The 20,636-nt window shown below is 38.1% G+C and overlaps 1 protein-coding gene across 2 annotated transcripts in view; it reads left to right on the top strand.

Moving 5' to 3' along the window:
* Positions 1-20,636, top strand: part of elfn2a (extracellular leucine-rich repeat and fibronectin type III domain containing 2a) — a 118,413-nt gene that overhangs the window by 27,477 nt on the left and 70,300 nt on the right. The window lies entirely within an intron of this gene.

Raw genomic sequence — 20,636 nt, forward strand, 5'->3', positions numbered from 1 at the left:
AATGTTATTAATTTCCAACAGAATTAGCACTTTTCTTCGTGGGACATGTTTTATCCAAATTCCCAAGAATCAGTGATATATATATATATATATATATATATATAAATATATAAATTCTAATTTAATTTTATAATATTTATTATTATATTATTTATTATTTATTATTATGATTTAATTTTGTAATTTAATTGATTAAATTATATATATATATATATAATATATATATATAATATATATATATACTTATTTAATTGTATAATTAATTTAATTTATTAATTCTTTAATTAAATTATAGATAACATGTACATATGTATAATTATGATTTAATTTTATAACATGAATGAATAATTCTACATTTATAATGAATAATTTCCTTTAAAAAGTGTTTGTGTGTATATATATGATAATGATAGGAACTATCCATGGTGCTGAAATCCATGCCTCAGTCTCCACTGTTGCTCTCCAATGTGCTGAAATGACTCTGTGGCCCAGACCAAATCATGTTTGTGTGGATGACCAAGACATTCCCCAGTACGCGTGTTTTTCAGTGTTTGCATTGTTGGCATGCGTGCCTTTACCGCTGTGTTGTTGTTCCTACGTATGTTCGTGTAGGTGGACACCCGTGAACGGATGTAGACGTGGCTTTCTCTGCGTGTGTGGGTAGGCAATCAACCATAATTGGCTACATTCTCCTCACCATCTGGTCCAATTAGAAGCTGTGATTTCCATCATAGTGTGGGCACGGAAATCGGCCAGAGGGCCTCCTGCCCAAAATGCCAACATTCTTTTTCGGCGTTCCAAGGTTACTGAATCAAAGGCGTTATTGGTTTGAGATAAAGTCGTTTAGGATGCCTTCATAAGGAGGCTTATGGATGTTATGCACTGAAATACATTAGGGCTGCATGATATATAGAAATAAAATCGATATCATGAAAAAAGTAGGTTGGCTGATCCTAGCTGGTTTAAACTGGATATAGCTGGTTTAAGCAGGTCAAGTTTAGCTGGTTTAGCTGGTTGGTCAGCTGGTCAAGTGGTCAAAACACCTTTAAAGGTCCCGTTCTTCGTGATCCCATGTTTCAAACTTTAGTTAGTGTGTAATGTTGTTGTTAGAGTATAAATAATATCTGTAAAATGATAAAGCTCAAAGTTCAATGCCAAGCGAGATATTTTATTTAACAGAAGTTGCCTACATCGAACGGCCGGATTGGACTACATCCCTCTACTTCCTGCTTTAATGACGTCACTAGAACAGTTTTTTGACCACCCTCCGCCCACAGGAATACACAAAAAAAGGGGGCGTGGTCTTGTTGCGCTCCCACGGAGAAGAGGAAGAGTTGCGTTTGTAGAGTGTGTTTGTCGCCATGTCGTCGAGACGCTGTTATTTTCATCCCGGAGTCCAGTCACCTTTGTTTGGTCTTCCCAACGGGCAACGTGCGCTAAGCTGCTGTCGAATCACAACACAGGAACCGCTGGCACAATCAGAACTCGTATTTCTGAAGGAGGGACTAAATAGAACAATGAAGTCATCAGCCCGTTTTTAGGACAGTTTTTAAATTGTGTGAAAAATACTGATTTTTTATACGCGAAACATGAACACATGTTATATTGCACACTGTAAACACAATCAAAGCTTCAAAAACACACGAAAAACGGGACCTTTAAAACCAGCCTGCTAAACAATCTAAGACTCAAAAAAAGTTCTCGGTAAACTGTAACATTTCAACTTTTCCCCCTAAATATTGCGAATTATTGCACTCCACAAAAAAATTCTTGTATCTTTTCATATCGCAATATATCGCAGAAAAACACAACATTGAAATGTCAATCTTTTCCAATATCATGAAACCATAAAATACTAGCGAGATGTATTTTATGGTTTCATGACATTGGAAAAGATTGACATTTTAAAGTGGCTTTTCTATTTAGCACTGCTTTTTTTTTTTATTCGTTCTGGACGTCGTTGTATTTGTCTGAGGCGTCCAGTCATCGTCTACCGGGCCAGACTGCTATCACAGGTCACTGGTCCCCAGTGGCTCCTCATTCTCGCTGTAGCCAAGTCCGAAGCCTCTAACCCAACTGAAAGTTCCTCACCATGGTGATAATGACTGCACTGCCCTTTCCCCACCTTTTGATCCGTGTCAACGGGGCTGGACTGCATCGCTGCCGGTTCAGGCACCGACTCTGACATTTAAAAGAGTAAACGTTCGAGAGGATCCCGAACACCCCATTAATGTCAGCAGTTGGGTAACGTTTGCTTCTTTCATCCACGTTTCAAGATATGATGAGATTGTTATTGTATAGATTATTATTGTGTTGCTGGAGAAATTGACGTCGTCTCTAAGAATAGATTAGGTGGGCCTGCGTTATATTCAACTGCTGTCTTTTTTTTTTAAAAAAGCACAAGGTTAGCCTTTGAATCTAATTTTGTAATTTATGCCTGTTTGACAGTTGTCTTGGAATTAAATTCGGCTGCTCTTTCAGATGTGACATGTAGAGCCCTTAAGTGTATTATCCATTTAATAAGGTTTGAATTCTTGCCTGTCTATGGGAAAAGACATAACAAAACCATATTTTCAAAGTAATTATTAACAATAGAAAGCACTAACTAAACCTTGAGCTGAAATTTGGGTTAGGTTTTCATGTTTTATTCCAAAACAGTAATATGACTCAAACGCTTAGTTATTAAGCCTATAATTTCATGTGATTCAGTTGACAATAGGATGCTAAATGTGATTTTTAAAGAATTTATGTATGAATTTTCATATTTATTATTTTACCCTTGACAGGTCTTCAATCAGAACCTAATTATAAAACATTTATTTATTTAAAAAATGCATTTATAATTATTCTTTTACCCTTGACCCGGGTTTGTTCAATCAGAACCTAATTATGAAACATAATAATTTAATATAAACATTTATTTATTTATTTAATATTTATTTATTTATTATATATTTATAATTATTTTTTTGACCCTGGCCTAAAAAGCAGAGCATTATTATAAAATTAATTATTTTATATATTTATTTATTTACAGATGAGCCAGGCCTTAAATCAGAACCTGATTAATTTATTATTTTACCTTTGACCCAGACCTTTGATCTTTAAATGAAAGGCATTTGGAAAGGTAATTCAAATAAATGAAGCCATTTTTTCAAGAAAGCCTTCACATACCAAAATAAACCATGTTGAAATCTGTTCCTTTTAATAAAATTGAACCCCTGGGACATAAAAGTGCCCGAATTACACCCTTATATACATTAAAAGACTACACATGTAGAATTATCACAGAGCAGTGTGTTGCAGTGAGAATTGATTTGCAAACCAACCCTATGCATTTTATAGCCTACATGTATCTGCAGCTAATTGCATTGCCTTTCTAATTTCAAAAATGTATGCAATTATCATGAACGGTAATTATGCTGCACAGCTTGAAACAAAAGGCAATTAGCATAACTAAAAGTGTAAGTGGGATTTGTGCTCAGTGAATCCTTATGCCAGATCTTGTCACTTTAGATTTTGAATAATCACTTCTAAGAAAATCTAAATAATGGTTACTTATTAACTTATATTTATTAAATATTTGTTTTAATTTAATGTTATATTTCATTTTATTTTGCGAAGTACATTTTAGAGCCCACACATGGACATTATGGGCTGTTAGATATATTGTTACTGGAAAACAGCCATCAGTTTTTGGCAGTTTGTTGGAAAAAACTCATGCCACCAAATGCCATGAATTCCCAGAGTTTGTGGACTTTGGAAGGCTTGCGCTTTGAGTATAGAGCCGAGGTTAACAGACCACCGTCCAAATCCAGACCCATTTCTTTTCTTTTTTTTTTTTTACACTGAGACAGAGAATCATTCATCAAAATTAAATGACCATAAACAGCATTTTGTTCTCCGCACAGAGAAAATAAGCATCTGAAGCAGCATATGCTGTATAGAATGAAAAGGTCAGGTTTATTCTGCACAGATAAATCTTTATCAGCTTTTCATAGCCGTTATAAAGACCATAATGATACATATGTCATATATGGACTCTAAGAACTTCGAAGTTAAGGATAGTTCACCCAAAACTGAAAATTAATTTACTCACCCTCAAGTTGTTCCAAACCTGTATGAGTTTCTTTCTTCTGTTGAACACAAAAGAAGATATTTTGAAGAATGTTGGTAACCAGACAGTTGATGGACCCCATTGACTTCAACATAATCTATGGAAGTCAATGGGGCCCATCAATTGTTTGGATACCCATATTTGTCCAAATATATTCTACATATATATATATATATATATATATATATATATATATATATATATATATATATATATATATATATATATATATATATATATATATATATAGTAAATGATGACAGAATTTCCTTTTTTTTGGGTGAACTATCCCTTTAAGACTTTCTTCCTAGTAGAGCAACAATGTGTAATTTTGGACCCAGCACTGGTTTAATTGTGAGCGACTGTCCCTTTAAGTTGTAATTAAGACTGCAGTAATGCATAATGATGTATTTTGGGCTCCTCTTCTCCTTATGGTCACTTGGAGATATTCTGAAGGACAATAACAAATCTGTGCTGAATATTTTCCTGCGCCATTTACCTAATCATCGCTCACAGAGAAAAAAACTGATTTTTTTTTCTCGCGCTCCTTCACCCTTCCTAGTCTCCTGTGAGGATTTCCTCACAGACTTCTCCTTTAATTTAATTTTACGCTCCATTAAGAAGAAGCGAAGGTGTTAGCGAGGTGATTTGCGGACTTCTCGTCAGGAAGTGGAAGAGGAGACGGAGAGGTTTATTTTAATCCGACGAAATGGAAATGAGTGCTTTTAGCGTCACTTTTACCTCAGTCCTCCACAAACATCAGTTTTTAAACTCCAGAGATTCACTTTAGATTTTGTATAATTTCTGATTTTTGCAATGCAAAATGAATATCTATCTATCTATCTATCTATCTATCTATCTATCTATCTATCTATCTAAAGAATATCTACACATTAGTTAACAAACGTAATTAAGTCGTTCTCCGTTCACAGTCAACAACCTGTTTAATAGGCTGGTGCTTTATTTGCATGTTTTCACTCCCCTGCTGATTATAAAGGGACGGGCATCAGATGTACACAAGATTATTTTGTTTACTTCATCCATTCAAAACAGCAGGTCGACAAATAGCTTTGACTACCTAGCACTTGTTCGGGACCGTAGCCAAACTGGCGGGTGACTGCGGCCCCCTAGTCTCTCTGCTGCTAAAACAGGAACAAGAGAGAGTCTGGCACCCTCATCCGATTCTATTTTCCGTCCGCCATGTAAAATGATTGAATATGCACTTTCGCACAAGCTGGTTAAATAAACGGAGCCTCTACATGTTTTGTGTGTTTGGACGTGCGTCGATCTCTGGTTATTTACAGTGGTTCCCGTTGTGCATCTACATCAGCTCCAGAGCAAATTGCTACCCTGTGTATTTTCCTGTTTGAGCAGTGGGGGTTACAGACTCACATCGTCTCTGTTGACAGTGTTTGGTCATATTCCTTGGGTTTGTTGCTGATGCGGTTCACATTCTAGTTCAATAATGTGACAACCAGCTGGATAACTCACCCGGGAGGGTGTTTTATCATGGATGAGATCATTTGCAGAAATCAATGGAATATGCAACTGTGATTTTCCAAATGGCCACGCTGGAAGGCCGGCTGTTGCATCAGCCAGTTGTCTCGTAGTGGATCGGAAAACTTGTGCTACAGCAAAAACATGGACATTTGTGTGGTTTATTTTAGATTAATGTTTGCATTTGTCAATTACACAAACTCGAAAATGTTGATCAAGTTAAGCCTTAGGGGCTTATTAATGCAAATATGATTATAGATGTTATGATCATATTGGAATAAATTGATATTAGTGATAAAGATCATAGTGACACTTACTTAACAGCATTTTCTTTCATATCTGACTTTGTTCATTTTTATATCTGCATTTAAAGGGATAGTTCACTTTGAAATAAAATTTTGGTATGTTTTAGCTTACCTCAAGGGCATCCAAGATGTAGGTGTCTTTTTTTCCGTAGTAGTTTCAATTTTGATATTTTTAGGTCAAACCGTTCTTGTCTGACAGTCCTATAATGCAGGTCTATGGTCACTGTCTCAAAGAGCATGCACAGAGTCCAAATGAAAACAATTCCCCATCGTCCAAATTAAACAATTCCCCATCGTAAGTACACATTGATGGCATTAGACACGAAACGAGCGGTTTGTGTGAGAAAACGAACAGTATTTATATCGTTGTTACCTCTTGAACACAGCCGCGTCCAAATGATCTGAGGGCGTGGGCGGGTATAGAAATATACACAAGATGTCGCCTTCGCTACTGCAGTTCATTGGAACGAAACCGTAGCCAAGGCGACGTCTAGTGTATATATCTATACCCGCCCGCGCCCTCAGATCATTTGGACGCGGCTGTGTTCAAGAGGTAACAACGATATAAATACTGTTCGTTTTCTCACACAAACCGCTCGTTTCGTGTCTAAGGCCATCAATGTGTACTTACGATGGGGAATTGTTTAATTTGGACGATGGGGAATTGTTTTCATTTGGACTCTGTGCATGCTCTTTGAGACAGTGACCATAGACCTGCATGAAATGACTGACAGACAAGAACGGTTTGACCTAAAAATATCAAAATTGAAACTACTGCGGAAAAAAAAGACACCTACATCTTGGATGCCCTTGAGGTAAGCTAAAACATACCAAAACTTAATTTCAAAGTGAACTATCCCTTTAATGATTTATTTAAATTTAATATATATTTTTTAATTTAATATATTTTTAAAAAAAATAATTTTTTTTTAATTTTGACAATCCCTGGGCAATTATAAAAATAGCTGTGGGACCGTTCTTCAAAATGTCTTCTTTTGTGTTCCACTGAAAAGAGAAAGTCATACAGGTTTGGAGTGATGTGAGGGTGAGAAAAAAATATAACAACATGTTAATATTTTGGTTAACTATTCCTGTAAAATAAAAGTGTTGTCTTTAAACATAGCAACTATAATGATTTTCCTCCTCCCCAAGAGAAGTAGCTATAAAATAGAGCAAAAAGGTCAGATGATAAAGAGGAGAAATAGAAAAGGAAGGAAAAGTGCTCCTAATAACAGATACACTCAAAATTAGTGGTTCAGAAAAATCAGGTGGAAAGTGACTCTCTTCTTGTCTGATCTGTCATTGCTTCAATTGCTGATATCTAGTGGCTTTCAAGTGTTTTGTATTGATCTTTACCATACAATGTTCTGTATCGGGATAATTGGACTTGAATGTTTTTAACTGAATGCCTAAGTTTGAGAATATGTGAGAAAAGTGCGGAAACAAGAGAGATAAAAAGAGAAGTGAAACGTGACATGAGGTAATTCAGTGCTGATAATGATTGACGTGGAGGCGAAGGAAGGCGCGGATCCGAGATGAGATTGCTCTCTGTGTTAAGAGTTATGTGTGCATGTATAAAACACTGATAAAACAACTCTTCTCAGCTGATAGGAGATGCACAAATATGTGAGAGAGAATAGGTAGGAAACAGACAAGAAGACAATCTTTCATGGTAATATTCCTACTTACAAGAACGTTCCTATGTACTAGTTGAGTAACAGGCTGCAGAAGGATGAAGCCATCAACTATAATTCAAATAATTACTAAAACCCATATCAGTTAAATGCCCAATAGTTGGTTCTTTGGTCTGAAAATGATGAGTTATGGTGGTTCGTCTTGTGATTCTTGATGGTCTTGTAGTTTCAGGATCACAGAAAACCATCATTCTAGAAACTACAAGAAATCAATCATCATTTTCAGCTCTAAGAACTAAACTCTAGAAACCATTAGATTGGAGGTGGTTCTTATGATAGTCTTGCAATGCCAAGAGTGAAGGTTATTCTACTCTCGACTTGGTCTAATAATTTCTAGGTGCAAGGTTATTCTATGCCTGATTCTAATGGTCTTATTGTACTTAGGGGGCGTTTACTGTACATGGCACCGTTTTCAACTACTTTTTTATGCATTTTGGGCATTCATTTACATGACGACTGCGTTTTGGGGTCCTGGAAACGCAAACTTTTGAAAGCAGGTTTCAAAGTGCAAGTTTTTGAAAACGATACCGTTATCGTCTCCGTGTAAACTACAAAAACGTGAATTTGTGAATATTGCATGTTCAGTCTTTAGAAGCGCAGTGTTTCTTAAAGTGACATCGCCAACTACTGGCCTGGCATGCAGAATACAACGTTTTTAGTCGTTTACGCGGATCAGAGTGAACGGGGATTGTTTTGAGAATGGTGTCCTATGTGCCTGAAAATTTCAAAAGAAAAACTTTCAGTTTTTACATCATTGTTGTGTAAGGCGCCGTTCACATATCGCGCCTAAAAACGCATAGAAAACGCTAGGCGCGTGTTTTTCCAAAGCGCTAGGGCGGTTGCGCTCCGGAGGCGTCTTTCGTTGCTAAGCAACCATCAGCTGCGCTCTCCATGCATTATTCCTCTTATTTGAGTCAAAATAATGAGGGCTTGACAAGTCATAAATTTCAGGAAATCCCTGGACCGCAATGATGAGCTGCTCCTCCATTTTTCTGCTGAGGTTTCACAGTAACAGAAAAGGTGAGGAAGCTGATTGGTTGGTTCTTGTCACGTGACCTACGGTGCGCTTGCGGCATTCTGAAAAGTTGAGATGTTTTTATCTCGATGTGGCGCAGACGCGCTTGGAAAAAACGAGCGCGTCGCACCGCGACCGTGTCGCTTCCATTATGAGCGCACCTACGTCTGAAATAACGAACTTGAGCGCGCAAAAGACGCGATATGTGAACAGGCCCTTAATGTCCTTTTAGTTAATGGGTGTCCAATCCTACTCTTGGAGGGTCAATATCCTGTAGAGTTTTGCACCTACTTGTCCCACCTGTCTGGAAGCTTCTAGTAATCCTGAAGATGTTGATCACCTTGGCTCAGGTGTTTTAATTAGAGTTGTAGCTAAAGTCTGCAAGACCGAGACCTTCCAGGAGTGGGATTAGACACTCCTGGACAAGATTGATTGATTCTCTTTCTGATTCGGTTCTATCTATTCTATTCTATTGTGTTTTCTAGAGAGTGATGGTAATGTCTAGATTGATGGTTCTACCCTTGATTGTGACTGTTTTGTATTTTGAAAGCTCCTTTGCTCCTGCTTCTGATGGTCCTTATAGTTTCTTCAAGGATTGCACGAAACATTTACATAGACACTTGTGAAACTTGTGGTACTGTATTACTCATACTGCTTCAGCATGTTTGCTGTTTTGTCTGTTTGGTTTCTAGAGCAACAGATGTTTTACTCCCGTATCCTAATGGTCTTATGGCTTCTAGAGTCATGTTTTGTGAGTCCGCCTACATGGTTTTTCCAGCCTAACGTTCCTGTTATTGTAATGCTGTGCATATAAAATAAAAGAAAAAAACAGAGGGATTGAGCACATACTGACTGTAAGAGCCGGGGGAGATTGTGGGGCGGGAAAGGGGAGGGATAAATTAAATCAAGGCAGTGGTAATGCTCTTAAGTACAGAGATAGTGGCATCTAACTTCTGTCCACTTGGACCGCACACAGAGGGGACCCTGCTGGGCATATCAGTTTAGGACTGGATAATGTATAAAGGGATTAAACTGGGATTAAGCTATACATCTCCAATGCAAGAAGTTGCTTGGAAGGGAGAACAATACCCAGGAAGATACCTGTTAAATATGATATGCCTACAAGCACTATGTGGAGAGACTACATGGGGATTACAAAAGAGTTTCAGCTTTTGGACACAGCCTTGCCTTGAGCACGGACCTTGCATTTATGCATTTCACAGAAGTGTTTATCCATAGTAACTTTATAATGCATTTTTTTTTCCAGTTTGTGTGTTCCCTGGGAATCCAAGCTATTAACTTGGCGCGCTCAACAGGAACACACACTTAACCCAGGGTGACTGTCTCTGTATGTGTACTGTAAATCACTAGATCAAACAGAAACAGTATAAGGAGGAGTTGACGGTCCAATAGTGTTTTTAGTGTTATTTGAGCTAAAAATTACAAAATTTCCGTCAGATTTCATTGCTGATTTAAAATATGTTATCAAAACATTTTCTTAAAATAAGGGGATTTCGTTTTAACTCGTTCAAGTTGCCTAATGCCAATTGCCTACACAGAAAATAGCTTCCTGGAGGTGTTTCCAAGATGGCTACTGAGTCTCGGACTTGCCTTAAAGGGACTTTGGATAAATGTTAGATTTCGAATTAATTATAAATTAAAATACTGCTTAATGTATAATGGTATAAGATGGGCTGTAGAAAGGCATGAGGTCTAGCTAACCAGCGAGGAATGCACAAGCTATCAGCCAACACACACATGCACAAATATTCATGCACACAGACAGAACAGTTCTGGCTTACAGAGTAAGACACCGGCTGTCACAACACAATAAACCGAGGAAGCGAAGGCCACAACACAAGCCACGAGAGAGCGAGAAAGAGGGCAGCAGAGGTCATGTCTGGGGGAAAAAAAAGCTGTACAAAAGCATTGTTCACGGAGGAATTGATTTCATATTCTTGTATGACTGCCAAGTAGAAAACAAAGAATCCAGCTTTTTCTCAAGTCCCTGTTGGAACAGGACAGCACTGAGACTACGGCATAAATGCACGCACACACATACTGAAGCCTCAAACTTGTATTATGTATGTGATTTATTTTGGGGAAATGAGTCATAAGCGGTGCTTGCTAAGGCAAGTATCACTATAACTATTGCTCATAGCGTATTCAACTTTGGCATGTAACTCATCCCACACCATTTGTACTACAAATATGAATGATACCTCAAATCGTGAGGCTTGATGAGCACAGGTGCATTGTAACTTTTTCTAGCGATTAAACCCAAATCGAAGGAAAATGGCACCAGATTGGGACTAAACTTGGGAAAAACTTAATTTATACTCTAGAATTACATGTAGACTTGGGGTGGGCTTTTTGAACACCCTAGGTCAGTGATTCCCATGGGGGTACGTATACCCTAGGGCAGAGATGGGCAACTTTTGTCTTGGAGGGCAACTGTTCCGGCAGAGTTTAGCTCCAATCCTAACCAAAACTCACCTGACTGTAGCCTTAGTAATACTGAAGACATTGATTAGATTGTTCAGGTGTGTTTGATTGGGTTTGGAGCTAAACTCTTCAAGACAGTGGCCCTTTTTCCCTAGGGCAAGGGTTTCAAACTCAGTTGAGGGCCACTGCCCTGCAGAGTTTAGTTCCAACCCTAATTAAACACACTTGATCCAGCTAATCAAGGGCTGTGTCCGAAATCGCCCCCCCCCCCCCAATACTTTTTAACACCCATAATGCACTGTGAGAGTCACGCACCAAATGAATTCTCGCATCTCGCATGAATTCGCTGGTCCAATGTGGCTACAGTGTAATACAGGTGGTTTAAACAGTTTCCATGACAGAGTTTAAAATAATTCTTTTCATCTTACCACTGAAGGAAGTACATGAACTTTCATACTACATGGAAGCTTTCATATGTTAGTTCTCTTTGTGTTGAGGTTACAGTATGTTAAGTGACCAACCTTCTGTTTGATGTTTTCACATTACTGTAGCACTATTTATAGCCATATTTATTTATAATCAAGCATAAAAACTTTTGATTGGATAACAGTTTATTCCAGAGCAAAGGCTTCAGTAACTTTACTTTGAACTATTTGTGATAAACTAAAGTATGCAATACTTTCAAACTCTTCTTCGTGAGAACTGCTAATGGGCATGATCGATCTGAATTCTTCAGTATTCATTTTTGTTCCATTCCACCCAACCATCCTCACTAAAAAAAAAAAAACCCTGTCTCTTTTCTCTTCTCTATCTCAAATTTCAGCTCATAATGCTCCAATTATCTCTAAGAGCCCATTTGCGCAGCACGTGGTTCCCACAAGAGTTTTCCTCTAATAAATATCCATGAATGTGCACCTGTCAGAATTAAACCAAATGCAATTGATAAATAGATTTTAAATATAATTTAAAACGACTCATTGCCTGAATTGCTGGCGCGTCGTTCTATTCACTGAAGTAATCAAGTATTTAAGCTGCAATAGATGAAATGAGCATGATGTCACAAAGCAGGAGAATATGGTTAGCATATTGTTGTATAATGGTCTGCATTATATAAAATGTTTCTAAATGTTATTATAGAGTGATACATAGGTTGTTGTTTGACTGTCAAAAGAAATGTGCAGATGTTTGTGAGTTTAAGCCTTGTGTGATCCCTTAGTTTCAGCCTTAGTGAATGACCTTTCTTGTCATTTCAGCTTAATTGTATTGATGTACTGGAATTGTTGCTTCTGAGTGTTAGTGAAGTAAATTCATCTAAGATGCTGAATTCTGCATTATTGAAAATTATACTAAAAGTGAACTGAGGAGCTGAGAGTGGGAAGGATGTAAGTGAACTATAAACGGCACTAAAGAAAGAATATTGAGGGAAGCATGAAGGCATGTAAGGTAAAGAAAAAAACAGGCAAATGCAAGACCAGTGGAACCATTAGGTACAAACACAATTCTTGCCTCTTTGTTTTTTCTTTTCTACTTCTCTTTTTTGGTCTGATCTCTCTAACACCATTTTTTTCACCACCTCATTTGAGTGTTCTCGGTTTGATGTAAATGGTGGTATCCGTCACATATTTTAGGTGTGCTAATTAGCGACTTATAAAAGTTGTCGAAGTGTAAAAGAGTTGTTGTGTGTGATAAAAGTGAAATAAACTGAAAAATGTGATGGGAATTGAGAATATGACATTGGCTTCAGGCCAAATGGTTTGAAGATTAGGTTACAATGGAATTATTGGCAAATCTGGGAGTTTTTTTTCCCAGTCCAGATGGTACTCAGTGGACTGTTAACTTCAAAGCCAGGTGTATCTTGCTGGGTCAACTTGAGAGAGATAATGCGATGAGAGCATTGAGTAATGAGTCAGCTTTTGTCATTGTAATTCATTTCTCATACTTGTAGATTCAAACTTCTGTTTTTTAGGTTGAAGAAGCTGAAAAATAGCAGAAATTCTATTAGGCAAAATCATCTTCTGAAGTCTATTGAGTGCTGCATTAAAAATCTGACAACCATTTTACCAACATACTTTTTGCTACTCGTAGATTTTGAAAAACATAAACTCCTGCAGGGTGAATGTAACGCTTCCTTTTCATGACTGCTTATTAATTGTGTTGTTTTTGTAATATTATCTCTTCTTGATCTTATCGAGAAAGGTACTCATGTAATATGCATGACATAATTATTTGGGTCTCGTAAACATGCAAAATTGCTCATTAAATATGCAGTGATTACAGAGGACAACCAGGAGACTTTCTAGACCTAGTTGATGAAGAAAGTGTTAGAGAAGAAGAAAGGGGAAAAGAAAAGAGAGAAATGCAGGGAAAACATGGATGAAGCAAAATGAAGGAAGGAAGAGGGGGAAGGAGAAGCCAAGGAAGTGAGGGTGAGAAGGAATAGTTAATATGGAAAGGAAAGGAGGGAAGGGAAGGAACGAGGTACAAAGTCTGGATGGCAAGGAAGGAATGGTAAATTAACAATAATTGATTTAGTTTTTGAGGAAAACAGGGATGCAAGAAGGAAAGACAAAAACTTTGGACTGGAAGACAAGAAAAACAAAAGGACAAATGGAGAAAGGAAACCAGGGATGTCAGGAAAAAAAGAGAAGGAAATGTGAAAGGAAAGACAGAAAAACACAGGAAGGAAATACAGTTAAGGTAGAGAGGAAATGATAAACCAAGGAAGGGATGGGAATAGGGAAGAATTAACAAAGAAAGAAGCAGGAAAGGAAAGGAAAGGAAAGGAAAAGAAAGGAAAGGAACGGGAAAAAGAAGAAAGACAGAATGGCAGGAATGGAATAATAAATTGGCAACAAAGTACCAAGTACTGGAAGGAAGCAGAACAGAAAAACGTAGGAAAGTTTAAGGAAGGAAGGAAAAAAACAAAAGCAAAGGAAGGAATGACAAATAAGTCAAGAGTCAGACTTTAATGAGAGCCAGAACTAGATATATATTCATATGGCTACCCATCAAGTCTGGCCCATGTTAGTGAACAAGCCAATTAAATATTTATCTGTTTACCGTGGTCAAAACAGATGCGCTCAGAATGCTTAAACAGATTAGCTGCCAGTCCGACCAAATGAGTCAGATATGCAGATATGCTGCGCGAGCCAAAATGAGCACACTGACGTACACACAAAAGCAAATGATCTTTATATAATACCTCTATAACCCTGTATCAGATGAGGTTCTTTTAGATCCATTTCCTGTTGCGGCCTTTCCTAGAGGACTGTTTTAATTCCTCCAGTAACTCTGGCATTCGATGGATTGACACACGATGTACACAGCACACCCACACCATACAGAAAGCATCTTTGTTGCTCTAAATCTTGTCCATGTTGGCATGCCTTGCGGAGTTTGGGTTTAGGTGTGTGTGTGAACTGCTATAAGTGCGCGCCAGATAAATTCCTGAAAGATTAATAAGGCCTATCACAGAGATAAACGGTCAGAGAATCGACCTCTAGCAGAGAGAGTGCTGAGAAGATACTTATGTGAAATGTGTGTGTGTGGCTATTTGGCGTTTGCTTTTTCTATTTAGTCTCCATGGTGACATGCCCTGTTCTGGTTGGTTGTCATCCAATAACATCAGTAGTGAATCTTTAGATTTTGTTCTTAAATGCTTTTGCTTGTGCAAGATTCGCAAAACAGGGCACGATTAGCTAAGGCATTTGAAGTCCACTTACCAATGATATCTCTTGAAATTGCATGTGGAACAAAAACATATGTAATACGATGTTTAGTTTTCATTTGTATCAACTTTCGGATGATTATCCACTCATATTAGGTTCAAACCATATTCCTGAGGCTTGGGCAACTTAGAGTATTTGTACATTGGGACTTTGTCAACAAACAACGAGCAGGTCTACATAATAGTCTCTCCTGAGAGGCTAGATGACAATAATAACTTGCCAAGATAGATGATTTGACCTTTGACCCCAAATAATGAGAGTCCTCTGTCTTCTGACTTGGTGGAATTTAATTAACTGGTCACATAAGGCCTCTGCTCTCTGTATGGAAAGTTGTCTGAAGGAAGCCATAAACTATGAACTTTGCCACAGAGTACTAATTTCACTCATTGAATAATATATTCATATGTAATGAAGTAGCACACTGTTTAACATTAATGGCAAACCTCATTATCAGCCTTCAAATTTAGTCTTATTGTTTAATAAATGAACCAGAACAATGCATACGCTCAGAATCGAATACTAGTTTACTACTTACTGGAGAGTATACGCTGTGTACTGCATAATATTTGCATAATGTTCACAATATACAATCTATATACTGCAGAAATAGTAATATTAGCATGCTATTTTGAACATAGCCCAAATGATCTTTTTCTGAGGGACTGGAGGGTCAAGACCTCTCTACATTTTGGAGCCTCTCTTGGAAACACCAATTATCTCTCTTTGCTCTGATTCTGCCCTTTTTCTTTCACCCTCCCCTCATCTTCATGAAGATAACTGTAATAAGCCTAGCAATTAGCGTGTTGGGAATATATAATATTGTTTATGAATATAACCATGCTGACTGGCAGAGCACATCAACAGAGAGATTAGTCTATCAGCGATAGGACTTTCCTTATGTAAATGTTCTCCATTGGACTATTGAGACAAGAACAGCATGATTTCCCACATCAACAATCCTGTGAGTTTGTTAATTGTTGACTTATAACCTTTTGGGCTAGACAACATTTAATGCTCTCAAATTTTTGTTTTAGGATGGTTTTAGTCCTAAGTTTTTTTTTTTTTTTCTTGAGGGAACTCAACTGAAAAGAAGCTTCCCTTGTTATTTTGGTGTTGCATGTTGCTAACAAATAGGATTTTGTTATTCTGTTTCCCACCACTGACTAACTGACATCAATGCTGAAATGGTGCAGAAAATGTGTGTTGTCCCAGAGAGTTGTCTTACAGCAGCAAACAGACACTCCATGCAAGCTAAATTATCCAAATTGGCGATTGTGTTTACAGAACAGGGCATTTTTTCCATTCCGCAAAGCCCTCGTACTCTGCCGTAATCAGCCTGAAGACCTTGACGGGACGTGCAGAACTGAGGTACGCTGATGGTGGTTGGAAGCTCAACAGGATTTTTTAAACAACTACTGATATCTGTTGGGCCTTTAACAAAACAAATTCTTGATAATGCCTAGATATGGCCCTAGATATGCCCCTGCTAAAATAAAAATCAGAACGAGCGTGGTGCAGGGGCTCAGTAGCGCCATCTTTTGACAAAAGTGTGTGTGTGTGTGTGTGTGTGGGGGTGGGGGTGGGGGGGTTAGTTGTTTTGGATGTTGATGTTCGACAACCTTTGACAGCACTAGCTAGACCATCGCTAACCCTCAATGGAAAGTCATGCCAGTCTACACTGATCTTTTCAGCTTTAACTTACCCAAAATGATCAGAGGGCCTTTCTTTGCTGTGCGTTGTACCTGAGGGTGATGTTTGCAGACTGCCAGAGACAGGCTCAGTTCCTCATGAAGTGACTTGTGCCAGGAAATCTTTCGTGTGGAGTACATCATCGAAAGGCTTGAGGATTTTTGACAGGGTACAGAGGATTGTTTCAGACTCCTTTCTGCTGTCTGTCTCCTTATTCGTACACACAAATGAAGAGTCTCACAGCAGATCTACTAGTGGGTGTTGTTCTAATGTAGTTGGGTGGGCTCAGATAGACACAAAGACAACTCTGTGTTCACAATGAATGGGTGAAAAGTTCCCTTAGATCAGGGGTGATCAGTCGTGCTCATGGAGGGCCAACGCTTCAACAGAGCTGTCTAGAAGCTGAACTCTGCAGGACAGTGGCCATCCAAGAGCAGGACTGGATACCCCTAACCTTAAGCCAGGGACACACCAAGCCGACAATCGCCTGTCTGGCAACGTCGTGCCGTTTTTGAGCGTCGGCTGATTTTTCGGTGTGTTCCGCACCGTTCGCTCTAGTCGGACGCCATTCTGTTTTTTCCGGCCAATTCAACATGTAGAATCGGCGTCGGGCCGTCAGTGAGAGAGAAAACTCTGACTGGCTGTTCAGTTTAGCGTACGAGTCTGTGCACAAGAATAAGGTTTGGTGTGTCCCTACCTTTAGACTAACACTGAAGGTGGGACCCGAGCCATATTTAGGGACCAGAATATCATCGAGTCTTGAGGGTGTTTTTAGTTGGAAGCCTTAGATCACACATTCCTACAGATCAGTGGATCCATGTCCACTGTCTGGACCCTAGCAGAGTTGTACACGTACACTTAGTACAATTGAAGAAGAGAGTGCTTATTCCCCCTCCCAACATCAGTCTATTCACTCTCTTCTTTGGAACAAACAATTGTGAATCATATTGTAACTGCAATGGAAATACTCAAGTCTTCTCTTTCTTCTCTTCTAAGTAATTTCTAAACCTTTAGAATTTCATGGATCATTCAGATATCCAGACTGTATCTGGCATTACGTTTTTAAGTTGTTGCGAGTGACGAAAGGCCACATGTAGCATGACATTTCTGTTTAATGGAATATAATCTTTATTCATCACCACACAAGCAAGGCCAGAATAATTTCTTTCAGAAACTTGCAGTATGCGATTTTGCCATTAAATCCCACAGTGTAGCAGGGACAGTGCTTTTGAAGAAACCTGGGGTTTGTGGAAACTCAAGGATGACTATAAATCGCTCCTTGAAAGGTCTGAATCTGACATTTCATTTGCCAACCCAGATCTCTTCCAACTTGGTTTAACCATGCTATAATTTTTACCATCTTTAATCACCCAAACCATTTGAGCACACTTAACTCTTACTTTCTTAAGTTCCTCTTGAATAACATGAATGATATGCGAGAAATCCTGTGGCCATGTTAATGTGCATGCAATTTGCATTGGATCTTATCTGAAACATTCAAAGCTGATTTTTCGAGCTACATGTAAGAGTAATTTGCTGTTTTGAATTTAATCAAAACGCTTGACCCAATTAGTCTTCCAGTTCCTCATTCGCCTGAACTTGATGCCTTTTAGGCAAATGTAGAGGTGTGTTTCATGAGCAAGGTAAAGGCCAAGGTAAAAGATTCTTTACAGATGGGCAGAGTTCAGGACAAACGGTAGTACAGATGCATTATGGGACTAAGTACTGCACCCTTTTGTAGTTCATAAATGTCCAGGACCATACTCTCTCTTTTCCCCTATTTCTCCATCAGTCTTATTTCCTCTTACTCTTTTATTAGCTGCAGCTCTTCAGTTGGGAGACATATTGCTTTTGTAGTGCTTGTGGCTGATGCTAATAAACCTGAGCCAAATACAGGGAAATGACATTTGGTGGGATCTGTTAATAAGGATAGAGAATGAATGCATAATCCTCACTTATAGGATGTGGTTTTTCAAACATGCTGACAATGAGGGACATGGAATGGAGGAAAGCAAATTTCATAGTTTGTAACCCATACTCTTTCAAATTTAAAGCTTAAAATACTTGTTTCACATCAAGTTAATATGAAACGATAACTATAAAGGTTTATTCTCTCAAAGTGTAAACACTGTGAATCAATCTAAGATGCTTTTAAGCCTGACATTCCAACATTGGTTCAACCAATGCTTATGATTATATTTAAGAATTAACAATATTTATATTTTTCCACAAAATAAGAGTCATTCAGGTTTGGAATGACATAAGGGTGATGAAATAAATGATGCCAATTTAAATTTTTGGGTGAACTATCCCTGTAAGATAATAGAGTAATCTTTTGTCTGACATATTCTGATGGTGAATTAAACCTGAATCACTAGAAAGATTGTGTTGTCGGAATCATTTGTGTCATTTTAAATGTTCTGAAAGGGGGTACAAGCTAAGATCAGTATTAGCACGTAAAATGCTAACATAAGCCGACAGAGTGTTTGAATATTCTTTATTGGGCTGTTCGATTTAATGAGTGTCAGATTACAGATCAGCGAGAGTCCTTCTATTTAGATAATGATTGATTACATTCTTAGCGATCATTGTGTTTGGGATGGTTTTGCAGATGCCGGAATTACCCCTCACTATTTGTTTTCATAAGATAGCTAATACTAGTAAATAACCAGATTAAGGTCTTAAATTCTTTGATGCGTGACCCATCTCGTGGTGGAGGAACCCTATTAAATCAAGGTTATCAGAAATCACCTCAAACAAACAACCATGCAAATCAGTCTGCAAATGTATAATGTGACAAAATGGAAAACAATGGAGTGCACTTTGCTTTATGCAAATAAGCAATCCGCACAGCATTGTGGGTGATGAGTGAGAGAGATAATGATCTGAATAGGGTGATTTCTCAGGCTGCGGAAGTGCAAATGAACTTGGAGTTTTTCAAACTTGTGATAAAACCCGTTATGGGAAATCATTTGAGAAGCAAAGCACAAGTGGAAGGAGAGAAAGAGGTCATGTAGATGAAAGTAAAGAGAGGTGGAGGGAAGAAATGTGAGTGTCTGGTATTGAACAGCTTTTGCCATCCAGTTTAGATTGAAATTCAAGGATATAGCAAAACCTCCTAGTGGGATTTCTCCATAAAAGATTAATGAACACATTAAATTAAAGCTGTTTTCCAAAACCTAGTACGATGCATATCTAGAAAGCATCAGAAACGTAGGCTGTTCTAAAAGCTAGGCAGCAAAATTATGCTACCTTCCTCTCTAAGGCAGAATTTGTCCTTTACAGAATCCCATGCATTTAGACAAATTCTGGGAGGGGAAAAAAAAAACATTCAAGATGGTGGAAAAGTGTCATTATAAACTGTAAATGTCAATAAAATGTTATTATAAACAGTTTAATCCAAGTAAAGTACTATATTAGCTAGTGTTTTTGTGTCCTTTGTGTTTATTATGTTGTTTATGTATGAGTATAAGGTTCCATGTTTATAGTATTCTGCATTTTAAGGAATCTCACTAGGTTTTGGAACAAGACACATATCTTAATATTTCATATTACAGTTAGTCTTTAGTAATTATAATTAGCTTATAATGAGAACAGCTTATATGCGAGTCCCCTTAAGGATATACAGTACGAGGTTGTGGTTATGTGTGTTTGTCCTTACAGTGTGGATGTATTTTGCTTTGTCCATGTGTGGTCCCTAAACATAAATGTCCAAAACAGCTGTCACAGCACTTGGCATGCAATCATAGCAGAGTTGCGACTCGCCGCTCACTTTGAGTTTGTACTGATTCTCTGTCCGTGCCCTTCCAGACGCCAAAAAACCGCAACATCATCAGGCCCTCCAAAGCTCTTATAATCCCCACTCTGCCCCTGTGAACCTAACATGCAATGTTTGTCATGGGGTCATCATCATCAGTCTTTCATCATCTGACATGCAGGTAGAACTGATCCTTGAGAAGCCTGGAGACTTCTTTCTACTCCTTTTCAAGATGTAGTTCCTCAGTTGTAAGTCCCAAGTTGTGACTACACAAAGAAAGTGAGAAGTTTGCTGTCAGTTTGTCAAGTTGGACTGATTTTCCCTTTATTTTCACAAGAGTTTAGATAGAAACACTGCATGTCGAGGTACTTCACTGAGCAGATGTCCGC

The sequence above is a fragment of the Squalius cephalus genome, assembly GCF_949319135.1.
Source record: "Squalius cephalus genome assembly, chromosome: 13".
NCBI lineage: Eukaryota > Metazoa > Chordata > Actinopteri > Cypriniformes > Leuciscidae > Squalius > Squalius cephalus.